Source organism: Dermacentor albipictus, chromosome 1, assembly GCF_038994185.2.
Source record: "Dermacentor albipictus isolate Rhodes 1998 colony chromosome 1, USDA_Dalb.pri_finalv2, whole genome shotgun sequence".
In the NCBI taxonomy this organism is placed as follows: Eukaryota; Metazoa; Arthropoda; class Arachnida; order Ixodida; family Ixodidae; genus Dermacentor; species Dermacentor albipictus.
The window spans coordinates 287,494,495-287,506,159 of record NC_091821.1 but is presented as its reverse complement, the minus strand read 5'-3'; the positions used below and the strand labels follow the sequence as shown (position 1 = coordinate 287,506,159).

At 43.5% G+C, this 11,665-nt stretch overlaps 1 long non-coding RNA gene across 2 annotated transcripts; it reads left to right on the top strand.

The window, feature by feature from the left end:
- The first annotated feature begins 238 nt into the window (after nt 1–238).
- Nucleotides 239–5,155, top strand: LOC135910646 (uncharacterized). Of its 2 annotated transcripts, XR_010567107.2 has the most exons (4): nt 239–556; nt 626–794; nt 3,091–3,198; nt 4,984–5,155. It is a non-coding gene; the product is annotated as an uncharacterized lncRNA (long non-coding RNA). The 2 variants fall into 2 exon arrangements; XR_010567106.2 differs by lacking the exon at nt 3,091–3,198 and having other exon boundaries at nt 246–556.
- The last annotated feature ends 6,510 nt before the right edge of the window (nt 5,156–11,665 follow it).

The following is an 11,665-nucleotide window of genomic DNA, read 5'->3' as shown; positions in this document are numbered from 1 at the left end:
TAGCAACATGGCGGCGCTCTTGAGGTTCCCGATTTTAATGCATGGGCCCTATGGGTAGCTTGTCCTCTATGCAACAGGGCTAGGGTGGCTAGACAGAAGCGTATCCCCGCAGGCCGGCTGTACCCGGTTTAGAGGCAAACCGGATGTGACGTGGGCCAGTGCCGTACTCCCTGCCCCCAGATAGGTACTTGTAAGCCTAGGGAAAGACGCTGCTAGGTGCTGCTAGGGTGCTGCTGCTGAATCCCTGTGGTTTCTGCCGGCTCACGTAGGTTCGTTCGCGTGGTCTTGTTACGCCTCGCTGGATCGTGTTCACTCATGCCGTCCTTGCGCGGCGTCATTGTCGGCGAGTCAGGTTAAATTCTTTAATAGGTCGCGCCTGCGCCTAATTGAGTCTATTAAAGACTGCACATTCAGTTTTGCTGGCTACAATTCAGTGTGGCTGGCGTGGGCTGTCTCCAGGATGCGCTTCGAGCGTGTCGATTTCGCCGTTCTTTATGTTGGCGGAAATGACCGTGAAAGCAACATGGATCTACAAGAAATATGCAACAACATCAAGGTAAGTTTACTGAAATCACAGAATTTGAAACAATAAGCGCTAATAGTTGTGTTTTCTTTTAAATTTTAGGCCTTGATTGTTCAGCGAGACGGCGCCCGTCGTGCTGGTTTTCAAGGTGCTCTCTCGCTGGCTAGAAGATGCTGATGCGGAACAGAAAATGCAAAAACGTCGCTTGCTCAACCGCAAATTGACGGCTACGCTGAAGCGCATGCCGTGTCTGCGGAATTTGAACCCCGAGGTATGGACCCCTTTTTTCCAGCGGCATGCTGTTACATACCGTCAGGAACACGCTTGGCTTATTTCTGACTCGGTAAAAAAATGTTTCACTTTTCCTCGCTGCTGAAGAAATGCGGACCGTTTGTCGTAGTTGTCTCCATTACAGGGTGGCATTACTGCGGTGAACAAAGCAAGTGTTGCCGTACATACTGTGCGCACTTCACCCTTTGTTGGGCGGTCGGAAAATATTGGTCCCACTATTCAGGGCAACTTCGCTACTCTGTAGCGGTGAAGTGTAATTTCTACCATTGAACATTCCTGTGTAGACATGTTTCTGAATCACGTTAAGCACATTTTTTCGTCAATTTCTTTGTCAAACACGCGATAGAGCGGTTGCGCAGATTGTTTACTTCCCTTTCTACAATGTTCGGTTTATTCTGTCGCCGTCCTTCAAACCACCACAGCGGCAAATGGACTCTTTTGATCGAAATTCCGCGTTTTCATAATAGCTGAATTTTGGTGCGGTTAGGTGTCTAAATTTCTCGTGCCCACAGCTACCAAAACAGGTGATCAAATTATTAGCATCGCGAATAAATCGCATTCCTACATATGCAAGCTGCTACATATTTTTGATTGATTGATTGAATAACTTTAATGAGCGGTTCTTAAAACGAAACCCTCTTTGCCTCTTCCTTGCTTAGTGGGTAGTGGCTGCTGCAGTCCTGCCAATATTGGTCACTGTGTATGGCACTGGATATGTGCTGCTTGGCATGTGTCCAAATGGCAACTTGGATTACCTGTTAAGTGCAGCTCAACATGTACCACTGGGTAGACACGTAGAACAAGAGGCAAGAAATTAAGTATGCAACAGGAAATTTAAGAAGTCAGCCACAGAGAAGTTGGAAAGTCAGCATCGAAAGCAACCGAGTATGGACAAAAATGAACTAAACGAGACCAGGTCATGCATTGTGTGCAGAGTTATAGAAGTGAACGAATGGTTGCATTTTACTGAACATTACAAAGGCTTCACTTATAACCGATTTTCACATATGCATGGAATCTGCTAACTTTTCTGTGCAAAACTCTACCGGAAAGGATATATTGCATCCATCGGTGTTAATATATTTCCTAGCATATTTTCTCTTTTTCAGCCAACATACACATCCCCGTTAAATCAAATAGATCACTGTAGATGGCTGCCACAAGCATATTACAAGAACTGTGAATTGGAAGCTGTTAGCTACCTGTAGCACGAAGTCATGCAAGGGTACATGTAGTCTTTGTGTGCACATTGACTTCATGTTTTACTCATTTGACTGGCTCCTATTGCACTCCGGCTGAATATAACACACAGGCCACTTTACGCTCGAGCTACTCGAAAGCCTGCGAAAGCTGCAGGTACATTCATAAAAGTTCATAAGTACATAGCATTAGTGAAAAAAATTAAAACCTTTTCTGGTACAGCCGTGCGTTGTCGGAACTGTCTCAATGCATTGCAGTGATTAAACAGGCACATATTGGCTGTACCACTTGGATTTCAGCGTGCACGCGTTGGCTGGATAAAAAATTCTACCATATTTTAACTCCAAACATTTGCTCACGGGTGGAAAAGCGCTGTTTCTGTTGTAAATAGATGTGGCTTGCACACAAGGTATGCTGCATGAACAGAAGGTGCTGCAGCCACATAACCTGACCTTTGATCTTCATTATGCTCACAGATTGAAGGGATGGAACTAAGTGCGTGTCTTTTAAATGCTTGATTTCAGCCAGTTAAATTTGCCAACACGGGGGATTCAAACCACTGGTGTCCATCTGCTGTTGGGCTGGATTCTCAATTTAGTGAGAATACTAACTACTGCGTTCATTGGTGCTGACAGATATCAAGTCAGTTGTAGCTCGGCATTTACTGTATTCCGTTTGTCACCAAAATGCTAGAGAACCACTCGAGATCCTTCGATGTCAGCATCCTCATAATCAGTGGGCACCTCATAAGAAAAATAGGTCAATTTTGGATGGTATCCTTGCAAGTGTGAGAAGGCTAGGCCACAGAAACTCTCGTTTCTGATTTGTGCACTATTCAGCCACGTTAAAATGTGAGGAGCCTAGACATCTAAAAGACGAGGAGCAAGCAAATTGAATGTAGCTACCAAGCAAAAAATGTGGAAGCGTAAGCTGTTGATTTTTTACTCTAAAGGCACGTTCATACTGAAGACAGAGCGGCTAAACCGGGCAAAGCTCTTGGCCAGGCGTATAAAAGCAGGCGTTAAACGAGGCAGCAAGCCCGATCGCTCGCGGACCACTTTTTTCCTGCCCGCCAGAGCTGTCCGCTTTGCTGCAGCCAATTGGAACACCAGACGACGCTGGCGTGTGCGCGATAAGGATGGACGACCGGTGCTACGAGACGGCGACAAGTGCACCACAAAAACGTAAGATACCCCGCCTCGGTGGTGCGGGCAGCCAGGCAAGCTGTCCAGTATACAGGGTGTTTCAGCTAACTTGTGCCGAGGCTTTAAAAGAGAAAGACCGAAAGAAACTAGGCCTGCAGTACTCAAATGCAATCAATTCAGTAAACTACCCTTTTGAGCAACTTTAGTACTTACGGCTCATTGAGAGACATCTGCTTTATTTTTTCAAGACAAGAGAAAGTGCACAAAATCGAAAAAAAGTACCATGCAACTATGCACTTTTTAGCAGTGATGAACAATGCGTCATGCAGACAGGATGTAAAAAATATGCAGTTCCGACACACTGTGAAAATTATGTAAGCAGCTTTCTTTGCTGCTTCTGTTCATTGATGACATTTGGCAGTGATGTGTTAAATGTTACCTTGCATGCACCACTTGTGTTTGTAGTACACAGAGCTCACAGGCAGACGTGTGCTCCGATGCTCAAGGTGGTGTTGTGCACCATCCATATCCTGTGAGAGTAGTGGCACTGTCATTCCCTCACATGGTGCATCGCATGGTGGGTGAGGTAGAGAAATCCGTTCATTGAATCCTTAGGAGAAATAGTTGCTGCCACGTCCTGTGCCCGACAGAGCAGTGCCTGCTGGCCACCCAGGCTTCTGTCACGCAGCATGGCCTCCCAGTGTTGCAGTGTAGGGACATTGAAGTTTTGATGCTGGACCACCACTTGCATACTGTCGTTTTGACGGCGTGGTGCTGTATTGCAGTTTTGCATCTGCACATCCTGTGTCAATTGTTGGCATGGACACACTTGCCGTGTTTATTTTTTTAGAAATAGCATAAACATGCCATACCACACCTTGAACTATTATTATATTTTAGTTTGCCCACAACTGTCACCATGTCTAGTTGTAGTGTTTTTCTTTTAAAGAGACTCCATACGAAAGATGCTTTCTGATGGCATCTTTACCTTCTCGTGTGATCATTCAGCGAGCACAAAGTACTGCAGCTTCTGCAGTGCTTTTTTCTATTCCTTCCAGGCACACTACTCTCAATGTATCATTAGCGCTGAAATAGAACACCACCTGTTGCTCAAAGCAGCTTCAATATAGATTCTAATCGGAATAGGCAGACTTGTGGCAGTATACAACTTTCTATAGCCATAAAAGGCAAGCTAGCATAGTGGGGCATCTCGATGCTCGTAAAAGCATTCAACTGCATGTATCTCCAAATAACTAAGCTTAAGCAGACACTGTCAAAATCTGTGCTTGTCACGGTGAGTTGGTGCGGGAACTTGAAGGTGTCGCTCTTCCTTCATTTCTGTGTCTCTTACGTTTTTGCTAAGGCTCTTGCCACAGCAAAGTTGCTCTTGTGGTATTTTAGAAGGGTAATTTACTAATCACCTAGGCGATGTCATTTCCTACATTTGGTTGCACCGTGTGCATCAGTGCAATAAAATGGGTCAAACGGCTTAATACGAGATGTTGCCAGGCCTTTTTGGCACGACACTTGTGGATAACATTTTGGTGTGACTTGGGCGAGACCGAAAGAGAGAAATTTACACATACGAGCACAAAGGCCAGGCACTGTTCCCTTGTGGCCTGCACAACCACTAGAATAGCAGCTAGTCTTATCAATTCATACTGAGTATCACAAAGTGGAACATTGCAAGAACTGTAGCTTGGTTGAGACAAGGCACTTACAGCTGCAGCTGTAACATGTGGTGTGATCATGTACAAGGTTACAATACTCTTCACCCTTTTTGTATTTAAGACTTTTTAAACTTTGCCCACAATTTGATTACAGCTTTCCAGAGTTCCTTGGAAAATCCTCCCATGCACCTGCCATGTACATTGCCCCCGCCCCCTCCTCGATGTGGCATGCAAGATGGCAGCAGCAGCTGTGGAACAGTTGAAGAGGGGAAGAAAGGTCCACATTATAATAGGTTGTATGTAAATAAAACTGATCGAACACAACTGATTCGGCTTTCACTTTTGTCAAGACAATTGTCAGCAAACAAATGGAGTAATTTCAGTAGGGCGATACTTATAGTGCATAGAAATTCTTGAAAGCCTCGACAGCTTTCTTGCTGTTAACAGGCTGTGTTGGTGAGGTGGTTTAGGCAGGGAATGCCAATTCATGAGGGATGGTCATGGCCACCATGTTCAATGTATGTGCAGCATCAATCAGTTCTCTAGACCGAGTGCACTAATATCATGGCAGGCCAGCACTTCGTCGCATGATATATTTTCAAACCTCGCATGCTTTCTTTGGGGCTCTGAGAAAATTAATGAAGCATGAAACCAAAATCGGCATGTTGCAGTTTTCAATACAACCATCACTGCATTTGTCCATTCTTGAAACAAATTTTATTGTACCAAATGCATACAGAATTGTGGAATATCCGAAGTACATTTTGCTTGTTTTGGTCAAGCAGCTGGCAGAACAAAACCACAAAGTTCCAAAGCAGGAAGGTAACACTTCTATTGAAGTACACAACGAGTGCAAAACTTGCCACCAATTAAAAAAAGAAGGGAGCTGCTACACACCATTTCTTGGTTCTTTGACCATTTATTTTTTCTTTTGTGGCTGATGTTTAAAAATCCTTGCTATAGCAAATGCAAAGACATCAAAAATCAACGCACGACAGATATTGGTACTATGGTGTAAAGTAATGAAGATATAATTTTGCATGCACATTATTTCGTCTGAAATAGAGGGATATAGCACAAACGTTGCTCTTCAATCCCAATAAAATATAAGGAACTCGTGAGCTACGGATGATTGTTGAGGGCCTCGGATTCTGTAATGTGCAGCTATACTTAAGTACACAAGCATTTTTGGAATCTGCCTCTACCTGGGTGCAGCTTTGTGACCTGGAATGAAAAGCCACAGCCATCGAGATCGAGCTGCTGCAGTGGCGACATCACAGTAAAAGGTAATAGCGAAAAACTAAAACAATAATATGGCCATGCAACTTGCAACAAATCAGATAGGTCACCTGAAGCTTCTATTTCCAATTTTTCTGGTGTTGCATAGAAGGGCAAAAATCTTGAAAAGTGATAGTGTACGACTTTCATGCATAAACAATTGTGCATATCTACTTTTTTTTAACCATGCAGATATTTAGCAAAAAGTTTTGAGCACGGAGAGCCCGGCGTTTTTGCAAAGGAGTTTCTAGGTGAGGTGGACACACTATGCTGCTAATAATGCGAGTTTCAGAAAATTAATTTTGAAAAATTCAGTCGCTTCTTTATTAGTAACTTGGCGGCAGCCTTCTAAATGGCATATTTGGAGGCAGTCGCATGTGAACGCACACCCTTTCTTTTTCTAAATCTCGAAAATTGCACTTATTTTGAGATATTCATTATAATCAAAACTTGGTGCATCCTCCTCCACATCAGGCGGCAGTGCCCTGTCAAGAAGTGTGGGACAAAGCTTAAATGATAGCCTGACATGGCACACTGACGCACATGCTTGCCAGGCAAAGTGTGTCGTATCAGCAGCTACAATGACTGGCCAAGATGTTTCCATCTGATGAGATAGCGGGACCTTCTTTTCTGCACTCCCAGCACACTCAGTTCCAATATTACCTCGATTTACCAGTGAAATTCAATGATGAATATCTTGAATTAGGTGCAACTTTCAAGATTTGTAAGAAATGAGAGTGCATTAGAGGAATTCCTCTGCAAGAATGCCACATTTTCCGCGCTCATAACTTGAAAACAAGAAAATCTGTATGGTAATAAAAGACACCCTATACGTATACAGTGTGTATTGGCGCATTTCATGCAACCAATATTCAAGCACCTTCTGTCTACAAAGAATTCATAAAGCAAATTTATGCATTAATACTTGAATCAGTTACGAGCACTGGAAATGCAAACACTGTTACGAACCCTGGTCACATGCCAGGCATTGTGTTGCTGCTCTCTGCGTAGGGCCTATGAATAAAAACCACCTTCAACATCGCACAGTAAGCTACTAATTGCTATGTATAGGAAGACTTACAGTTCTTCAAATGCAATTATGACCTAGACATTCTAAAGCTTTTCTAATAATGTACTTTTAGTGAACAAGTCCCCAAAACTTGGAACAACTCTGAAGCTATAATGCCATTATTATCTGAAAGATGCACTACACATTTTTTTAACGCAGTAAGGAAACATTCATAATCGACAATGCCACCATACACATGAGAGTCGTATAATATTGCACTGCGTGCAGCAAGGATAGCACAATCTCGCACAAAAGATTAGTCTCTCCCGCAGCCTTTGAGGCCCCCTTTATTATGTCCCGCTTATGATGCCGTAACATAGTACGAAACCATGATGACGTAACTTATGATCGTGAGTTACTCTTGAAAGAAAGCTTGTGCACACATGCATATTCCTGCATTGTAACTCTGGAGTGCACTTACAGTAAGGACACTGTGAAAAGAAGAAAAATAAGGCCAACAGCAAGAACCTGGCAGTGCAGTGCTATTTGCACCTTCTCGGCTGTTGTCGGTTTAAGTCACCTTTGCTGCAGCAGAGTCGTGTTATGCGACGAAGCATATTTATCATCATGCAGTGAAGCATATCTGAAGTTAAAGCAGACACTGTCACGGGGCCCCTGCGGGTGCTTATGGTTACCCGACACTAGCTTAAGTACCTATACTGTGACCTCTTCATGCATTTGGACAACACCAATCGCCATGTGAAAACCTCTGTGTTCACTGCTAATCTCGCCAAGAGCCTAAATTGTTCGAAACTACAAATTTCACCAAGTGGCAAACTTGGCAATGCTTCTGGAACCTCATTCTAAAGTACTTTAATACTACCAGGATGCTTCAATGTCAAACTGGATTAACAACCTGGGATGAAATTGCGCCAGCTTCTAACTTTCTGAATATTTGCTTCACCTCCTACATCAGTGAGTAGGCAGTGTTCAATTGGCGCTCCCGCTTCACCAAGCAGACGACCGCTGACGAAAGCACAGTGAAGGCGAATAGTGAGAGCGCAAGCAAACATTCAGAATGCGAGATCTCGCCCTTGGATTTAGAGAAAGGAAGGGTAATTTCATCACCAAGGAACCGAAGTATGCATTCAACAACAAAAGCTTCTGAACGGGCCACTTCCACATCAGCACTGTGGAAAGACTCTGATGAGCTTATCAACCAGCAGAAATTTTCACTCGTGGCAGAAATTTTCACTACCACAATCGCAGGTTCAAAGATATTTGCATGATGACATTTTGGTCCAAAAAGAAGATCCGTTTGAGCGATGGTGTAAGCGTGGTGCCCACTGTTGGCTCGGCTTGCGAAGAGCGACCTGCTGATACCAGACACTTAAGCAGCTCTTTTTGATGTCTGAATCGATGGTGACATGAACTAGGTGTCATTGCTCTTCGAACATGTTGAGCTGTTGTCCTTGCTTCATGAAACATTAAGTAACTACAATTATGACATTGTCAAACAAAAGTGTTGTATTAGAGAATTTTGTTAACCACGAAACATAATATCCCCGTACATTATTTGCTATGCAGTCTATGTAGTATAACTATTTTGCACCTCTGGTTGGTGAAAAGAAATGGATTTTTGCAATACCAATAGTATTCATATTCGAAAAATATTCGCTTTGCACTTAGGTTTCATTATTCGAATTAGCTTTGAAATTAAAAAATTGATATTTCCACACCCATAGTTTTTACTCAAATACCTGGAGCATAAGTCATTTGAGGACGTAACTTCAGGAATAGCAACAGTATGCCACCAAAGAGTCAACACAATTCAAATTTTTTTTACATTCTTTTGCAATTGTTTCCTAATGTACATTCATTAAAACCATCTTAAGCCTCAATAATTGACTAAACTAAGCTTTGATAACAGCTGCATGCTTGGAACGAACGGTGCATGTTCCAGCCACTCTAGGGTAGCAGTTTAGGGTAAAAAATATCTGTTACTTAGGAATGCCACTTGGTGACCTTGTGCAGAGAAACCCCAGCTGGACTTTGCCATCTGAAGCTGCTGCGCATAATGGCTAATCACTGGCTTCTTTGGTCTTCTCGATGGCATCTACTTGCTTGAGAAGCTCGACCTCAATGACGTCTGACCACTGGCAGCACACATTTCTGTTTATCACAGATAAAAATTGCCTATGAGCTCTTATTTCGCCCAAAACACAGACTTTTGCCACATTTAAGAAAGTGGCACTCTCCAAGTCAGTGTGGTCAGCATGTCTGGCATGCACTTTCATCTCCTGCGTCAGAGTGGAGTTACTATCCTAAATTAATGTGCTACAGAGATGACAGAGAGGTTGGCAAAGAAGTTATGTGCCCAGACAGAAAGAATGATAATATTTATGTCTACTGCAATTCAAAGCCATCTATTTGAGCACCTTGCACCACCAGAGAAATCCTAATGGCTTCCTTTTCTTCCATCTCATAATGTGGGCGGTAACACCCCATTAAATGGTCCCTAAGATGGTTTTTGTCAACCCTGAGGAAATCTCTCACAGAAAACTTGTAGACAGTCTTGATAAGTGTTGTCAGATTACCTTTCAATGTGTCCTTTATCATCACTGTGGTGATCGTAATTTCAATTCATGTGCAGCACTCACACAGTGTGCACTCCTTGCGGACATCTGTAACTAGTGGCAGTTTACCAGCATACTTGAAGGGAGGAAAAAAGAGCATGGCCACACCAACCACATCACAGCATGTGCATACATCAGATGACATTGTGGAACCTAATTCTATGTCAGCAGGAAATGCATGGCTGCTGTCGCTATTTCGAGTGCAAATATTTGTCCCACGGGTACAGAGAAGTCATTATGGCAACCACATAATCCAGGCAGCTTAGTGCTGGGCAACTGCAATATTTATGAAGCAGCACACTGCATTCAAAGCCAGGCACTGTCACACTTGTCTGGGAAAATCGGTGCTTGTATACACAGGGGCTGGACCATTTCAAACCACAGTCACATTGGAACTCTGTCCACTCTCGTAGGGTGCATTTTCTGTGTAGTCACTGCCACTGCAGGAATAATTTTCTTCGAACTGCACGAACAGAAAATTGTAGCACTGTGCTCTGCAGTGCTTGGTGCAAAGGCAGAACAGCCATGAGCCTTCTCCCATCCACAATTCAGAAATCCGCCAATACATAGATGGCTTACAGTGGCATCTCTACAGGCAGCACACACCACCTATATGCTGCCACTTAGATTGCAACACACTGAGGGTCTCCATGCCTTTATGTAAATGCTCAAATATACTACAGGACAGGATCTTTAGGGAATAAAGGTTGTTTCACGGTCCTCATATCTATGCTATGACAAAGCCAACTCCAACTGCACAGATAGAAATTGCTGTGGAAAATTAAATTTTACAGTTCCATGTACCATATTTTCCATACTGTACTATAGTCTGCAGGATCTAATTGGGGCTGAAAAGCCCCTCTCATTAAGCACCATGGCAAATTTTAGTTATAGGTACATTGGAAGTTGTAAGATGCCGTCAAGGGAGCATTTCCTCAAACAAATATTTCTAATTAGTTCATTATTAAAGGAAATGGAAGAAATTGAAATGTTGCATTTTCACGCTGCCAGGAGGCGAGTGCTAAAAGTGACGGCACTCAACCCCTTTGCCTCCAAGTGATCTTCCTTCTTCATCTTCCCCCATGACGGAGCCAAGGGTTCACGTCACACTCGCATGACGAGCCGTCTTTTCTTTCCTTTTTTTCTTCTCTTCCTTTTTTGCTGTGGGGCACACATCCAGGGATGGCATTTAACATTGGTTGGCTTACGAAAGTCACGTGCCATGGTTGGTGATATTGCAGGCAGCACGTTTTACATAGAGACATTTGTGCATGTAACCTTGACTCTGGCTGAAGCAGGGCTTCGTTGAGACCATGATGGCTTTTGTTTAAAATTTCAGTTGTTTTCCCACTGTGCATAATTTTGATAATTTGGAGACAGGATTGTTAGTGTGTGATCTATGCACTGCACTTGTCGGTTTGCAACTTCCAATCTTGGTGAGACGCCTTTTCATATAACAAAGTGCAACTGAACTTCCTGAAGGCATTTGCCTCCTATGTTCAAGGGAAGCAGCCCACATCCGCATACCTTATTCACAGATGTCAATTCTTTTTTTGCTGCTGCTCCGTATTAAAGATGGGAACCCAAGACTGTGGAAGTAGCGTGGGCTTGGTGGTCTGGAGCTTACCATTGGTTGTCGGATCGTGCCGCTGACTGCATTTTGCAGCGGCTCATGAGTGCCGAGGGGGCCAGGCAGGAGATACGGCAACAATTCAACGAGTAGCAATGAATGTTTACTTCACATTGTTACGGAGTGGTCAACTCTGCAAGTTTCCCGATGGTGAGCGACAGACATGCTAGTTTGCTCAAAAACTGAAGGCTGAAGTCCATTAGCGAAGACATCCTTTATAGTGTTTGGAATACCCTCGCTCAAGAAAAGGAGAGAGAAAACACTCTGCACGCTGGAAGCTGCC